Source organism: Dipodomys spectabilis, unplaced genomic scaffold, assembly GCF_019054845.1.
Source record: "Dipodomys spectabilis isolate Male_0828 unplaced genomic scaffold, ASM1905484v1 ptg000015l, whole genome shotgun sequence".
NCBI lineage: Eukaryota > Metazoa > Chordata > Mammalia > Rodentia > Heteromyidae > Dipodomys > Dipodomys spectabilis.
Window position 1 is genome coordinate 1206185 of NW_024870692.1, and position 6343 is coordinate 1212527.

Genomic DNA, 6343 nt, shown 5'->3' on the forward strand with positions numbered 1-6343 from the left:
CCTAAGAAACTAAGATCATCATAACCCACACATGGTAGGTGTTATCAAAGTTAGTGGGAAGTTAATAATGTATTGCGCAGCTGTGTGACCTCCAAAATTAAATTGTTTTAAGAAACTAACACCAAAGGAACCTAGCAGGTTTAATTCCATTTTTTTTTTGGTAACAGTTCCCCCTTTCTCTTTCTTGGTCATTTCTACAGCCATGTTGAGCCCCACTAGTTCTAGCCTGTTAGTCCTAAACTGCATCTCATCTACAAATATTCTGGCCTGGTAGCCTAATTTGGCATTTTAGGGCAAAGTCATGAAAAGTGTCATTTTAATGGATAACAAATGAAGATTCGGAGTTAATTTGCTTGTTCTCCTCTTGAGTTGTTGTCTTACCCTGTCTTGCAGGGACAAAGGCTTGAGATGGTTAGTAGAAGTTGCTGAGAGCAGATCCCTGAGATTCCCAAGCAGGGCAGAAATGGAATCCATCTGCCACTCTCTTTCTCTGCAATGGGGCTCTTCTCAACTCCTTTCTGAGTAAATGGCAAAGATGGATGGTACCTGTCAAGGCAGGAGAGGAAGGCCTTCAAGCCCATGGTACCTTGGCTCTTTAGGGCTGTTCCTTGGGCTTTGGGTTATATGAGATTTTCTTCATGTTACTTCTGTATCTTTCTACTAGGCCATGAACACATATACTTTCCAGATGTTTGTCTTGTACTTGACAATGAAGTAGAAAGGAATGGAAGGATACAAGAATCTTTCTCAAATAAACCTTTCAAAGATGAATCCCTTTGGGGGCTGTAAAAGTTGTTGAGTTATCTTTCTGTACCGCAGCCAGCGTGCAGATGCTGATGGCTTAGGGGAGCCAACATGCCGGTGGCCAGGAGCTGGGTTTGTTGCAAGACCTATGTCACCCCGCGGAGACCCTTCGAGAAAACCCATCTCCACCAGGAGTTGAAGTTGATCAGCGAGTATGGGCTCCAGAATAAGCGTGAAGTCTGGAGGGTCAAGTTCACCCTGGCTAAGATCCGCAAGGCTGCCCGGGAGCTGCTGACACTGGACGAAAAGGACCCACGGCGTCTGTTCGAAGGCAATGCCTTACTGCGTCGGCTTGTTCGCATCCGGGTGCTGGATGAGGGCAAAATGAAACTGGATTACATCTTGGGCTTGAAGATAGAGGATTTCTTGGAGAGGCGCCTGCAGACTCAGGTCTTCAAACTGGGCCTGGCCAAATCCATCCACCACGCCCGTGTGCTCATCCGCCAGCGCCATATCAGGGTTCGCAAGCAGGTGGTAAACGTCCCGTCCTTCAGTCCTTCATCGTGCGCCTGGACTCCCAGAAACACATTGACTTCTCCCTCCGTTCTCCCTATGGGGGAAGCCGCCCATGTGAAGAGGAAGAATGCCAAGAAGGGCCAGGGTGGGGCTGGAGCTGGGGATGACGAGGATTGAGCCCATATTGGCCTGGGCTGGATGATGGTTTAGTTTTCCAGTCAATAAAATACAATCAACACTTAAAAAAAAAAGTTGTTGAGTTAGTTGTAGGTAATATTGTAAAGTACTTTTCTATCATGTAACTTAAAAAAATAAACTTAGTATTGATAATAGACAGTTGTTTACTCTGTTTGGTCTGATTGGTTATTTTTGTTTGCTTTTGAGTTTGTTTTTGCTATGTACAACCCAGGCTGGCATTGAACTCACACTCTTCTTGTCTCAGGCTCCCAAATGCTGAGATTAATAAGTGAATACCTATTAGCTAAACTTCATAAGCTTAGCTATTGTTTTCCTTGGCAAGAAACATTTTTTTTTTCAAATACAACTTGATACTATGACCAGTAATTGATTTACTTATAGTCATTATATGATTGAACCATCATTCAGAACCAAGGAATCATGCCATAACATGTGCCAACCATTGATCATTAGTGTGGTAGTATCTACCTAAATATACTTTTTTTCATTGCAAGTAGAGAATCAAGCAGAATAAGGATCTTCACCTCTATAGCCCTATTCTTTCATAGGACTGGCCTGGTTGAATTGTACCTGTAAATTTGGTCTCCCCTTACATCCTTATACTACCACAAATGTGGTATCTATTTTCCCAGAGTAGAGTCTTCTATGTGTGCCGTGGGTAGGTCCACTCACTATAATGCTCTGCCATGGACTCAAAACCTGCCTCTTCTCCAACCTTCTGCTTTCCTCTCCTATTCATCACTGCCCTTTGGACAACTGACTTAAGATTAATGTCATTTTTCAGAAAGATTGAATACCTATTGTGTAGAGACACCTGTTATTTGCTAGAATTTAGCAACAAGCAAACCAGAGTTCTGTCTTTAGTTTCCATTGACATGGGACATTAATGAAAACTATGACAACTGTTATAAAATGAAGACCCTATATGCTAAGGACTTCCTCTAGAACAGTGGGCAATGCTTAGTCTAAGCTCCTGATAAAACTTTTGAATGACACTGAGCTTCGCACACCACATTGGAATTCCCCCATGTGCAGCTGTATCCATTTTTCCAGTTTCCATTCCCCCTCATGGTCTCACATCCCTTCTAGCCTCTCCTCTCCCAATCTAGGTAGCAATTAATCACATGCCATTCTCACAATAAATAGGATCTGCTCCAAATACACTTTCTGTTTGTAATAGACTACCAATCCACATTGAAATTTTTAGACTACCAATCTGAATTTTTTCCCTTTAATTCTTACCTTTAGGAACACAAATCTTTTTTTCTCCAGTTGTGGGGTTGAATTCAGACCTAGATGCTGTCCCTGAGTCTCTTTGTGCTCAAGGTCAATGCTCTACCGCTTAAGCCACAATGCCACTTGCGGTTTTTGACTGGCTAATTGGAGATAAGTCTCAAGGTGACTTCTGCCTAGGCTGGCTTTAAACTGCAATCCTCAGATCTTAGCCTCCTTAGCATCTAAGATTACAGGCATGAGCCATTGGCACCCAGCATGAGCCACTGGCACCCACAAATCTTTTATAATAAACTAGAGATGGGTGATAAATTATACACACACACACACACACACACACACACACACACACACACACACACACACACACATATACAACAAACTGGCATACAAGATTTAACAAAGTATAAAGGAAATCATAAAAGAACATGATCAAGAATATACCATTGGTTGACTTTGTTAATTTGATTTTTTTAATGTGGTTTGCTCATCTGAACTATGTTTCAGCAGGAGTCCATTTGTGGGATTTTGAGAGATATTTAAGAATCTCCTGAGCTCTCTGTGAGCAAGGCTGATGAAGGAGAGTTTGAGTTTCCAGTTCTTTTAGTGTCTTAGAAACATCTGTAGATCTCTGCTGGTTATATAAGACACAGAGAGGGGTGTCCCTGAAGATACCAGATACCAAGAAAAGAGGCTCACTATGGGGTGGACTCAGGTCAGAGTAGTGGAGAGGGAGTGGAGACTCGAGGAGAATTCCTGTGATAACATGAAACTGTAGTTTTTGGCTTCCAGCCAAAGACAAGACAGAGTCTGATTATGCTGCATAGTTTAGTATTCTCTTTCTAGTTCATTGCAAATGAGAAGACAAAAGGCTTCTCTTTGTCACAGAAATCAATTTCTTAGCTGCCATTTCTGTTTAGCACAACCTTTGTCACCTATATCCTTTAAAATGCCACTTGTTAGTGTGGTTACCAAATGAATTTGAATCCAAGTTTAATTCTTTAGGAAATCATTTTTTGCTTGTAAAGGGTATAAAAATAGGCACATGGATGAGCATATTAATCACAGCTACTATTTCCAGGGATTGAGCAAAAACAAGTATTTATGTTAATAGCATGTGTGGCTGAGCATACAAGTGTAGAAATATTCATGAATACCAAATTCAGCTCTTCTGCTACAAGAATATAAAGGAAAGAATAAATTATTCTAACAACACACTTCATTCAGTTTACCCTCCTTCCTAAGATTAAATTGTCATTCTTTTAATCAAGAATAAATATTAAAGAATACACACACACACACACACACACACACACATATCCAATCACAACCTGTTAGGGTCTGAATGAATCAGTCATGATATCTAGCCAAATTCTCTGGCTCTACCTCTAAATTGAGCTGGAAGGCCCCAAGTGCACTCAGCTGGCCCCCATGGAGAATCAAACCTTATAGTACTATTACTTGTTTCCTTGTAGCAATATCTCTTGCAATCAGTTCCTTAAGGAAAAATTGCCATCCGTGGGCTGGGGGATGTATCATGGTAGAGCATTTGCCTACATCATGTGTAAAGCCCTAGGCTTAATCTTCAGCATTACAAAGAAAGGAAAAGAAAAGAAAACAAACACCACTTATACAAAGCATGTCATAGCCCATACACCAAGCCCACCAAGCAATGGATATTGAGTATCATAAGGTAGAGAATATAATAAATTATGTCAGAATGGAGTTGAGAGAACTATTGCTCAACCTCTGTGATTTGAAGAATGTTTTAGAGGCAAAGGAGGAGAAGTCTTGGAAATGATAAACCAGAGCCATGTATCCCACTCATATGAAACAGGATGAAACCAAATGTTTCAGATTTCTTATCTACTGTTTTTCCTCTTCTGAGTTTGGACAAACTTTTCGGTCACAGGTACAAGGTGTGCTCAGGTCAGCAGACAGTTTTCTGTCTCTGAAGAAAGATCCTATTATTGGTACTTCTTTATTGTAACCATACTAACAATTTTTTTTAGCAAATACCAAAACTGCTGTGAACAACATAGAGGTTTTCCCCATCAGTCATAATAACAGAGGAATGCCACTTCCTATCAGCATGCCATATGAAGACCACAGGAGCCAAAGGGTGGATCAGATACTAGACATCAGTTATGTTACCTCTTCTAGAACTGAGTCAGAGGCATAAAATTGGAAGGCTCTCCTGAAATGAACTGAGTTAGCATGCAAAGGTTATGTCTCACCACATCATTACCCACTTCTTCCATTGTCACAGTAAAGTATTAATGAGCATAGAGATACAAACAAATAATTCCAAATTGCTAATTGGGACATTTTGTATTTGTTGCACTGTTTACTGTCAGGTATAAAAGAGATAGACAAATTAAAAGTTTTAGAAAAGCCAGGCATTGGTGGCTCATGCCTGTAATCCTAGCTATTCAGGACAGTGAGATCTGAGAATTGCAGTTCAAAGCCAGCCTGAACAGGAAAGTCCATAAGACTCTTATCCTTAATTAACCATCAGAAAACTGGAAGTGGTGCTGTGCCTCAATGTGGTAGAGCTCTAGCCTTGAGCTAAAGGGCTCAGGACAGTGCCCAGGCCCCAAATTCAAGCTCCACGACCAACAACAACAAAAAAGTTTTATAAATGCCATCCATCAGAGACACAATCACATAGTGTACGTTTGTTCTACATTGATAGTAGTCAGAAGCAGGGAGGGGGAGGGGAAGGCTGCTGGGCACTAGTGACTCATGCCCGCATTCCCAGCTACTCAGGAGGCTGAGCTCTGAAGATCACAGTTCAAAGCCATACTAGGCAGGAAAGTCTGTGGGACTCTCATCTCCAATTAAATGCGGAAAAAGGCTGGAAATGGAGCTGTGGTTCAAGTGGTAGTATGTTAGCCTTGAGCACAAAAGTTCAATGACAACACTGAGGCCCTGAGTTCAAGACCTAGGACTAGCACACAAAACAAACAAACAAAACCCTACAAGGCAGGTGCATTCACATCAACACCCCCAGAAGTCTGTAACTATTTGTCAATACTGCATACCAGTATCAACTCACATGTACAAGGCCAGTGACAAAACACTCATAGGACAGTACTCTTTAAGTATACCAACTTCATTACTCATAGATGGACAAGAAAGGAAACATAGGAGCCTCTAGATCCTGGCAAGTTTGTCCCCTAAAGCTTCTGAAAGTTACTTTGAGTAGATGGAGTCTTATATAAATTCATATCATATCATATCATATTTCTTTTGGGAAACCCCAAAAGTATGATTCATCCTGGGTTTTAGGCCTAGGAATCACTGAACTCATTATGCAAAAGCATTTCCAGACACAACTGTTCTGAGGTGAGGGAACAAAGTGCTGGACATTTCTTCTTCTCTTAGAATGTTGCCTTTTCAGCACTTTCTACAGTTACTCATGAGATCTCAAGTCAAAAGTAGGGAAGAGCTGGGTCATCAAGACCACTAGGAGAATTTATTACATCTTTACTAGAAAAAGAAATGAAATTCTATTTAGCATTGGCCAGTCTTTGGCTAATTTTTGTTATTCTCAGTGTTTTCTGATCCAGCACTCACCAAACACCTACTAGGTGCTCTACCTGCATTAAGTCATTCCGTTCCTATAGCTCTAGGAAGTACACACCAAGAT

The 6343-nt window shown here is 41.0% G+C and overlaps 1 pseudogene; it reads left to right on the plus strand.

Annotated features, from left to right (window-relative positions):
- Positions 1-821: 821 nt before the first annotated feature.
- Positions 822-1511, plus strand: LOC122095890 (annotated as a pseudogene).
- The last annotated feature ends 4832 nt before the right edge of the window (positions 1512-6343 follow it).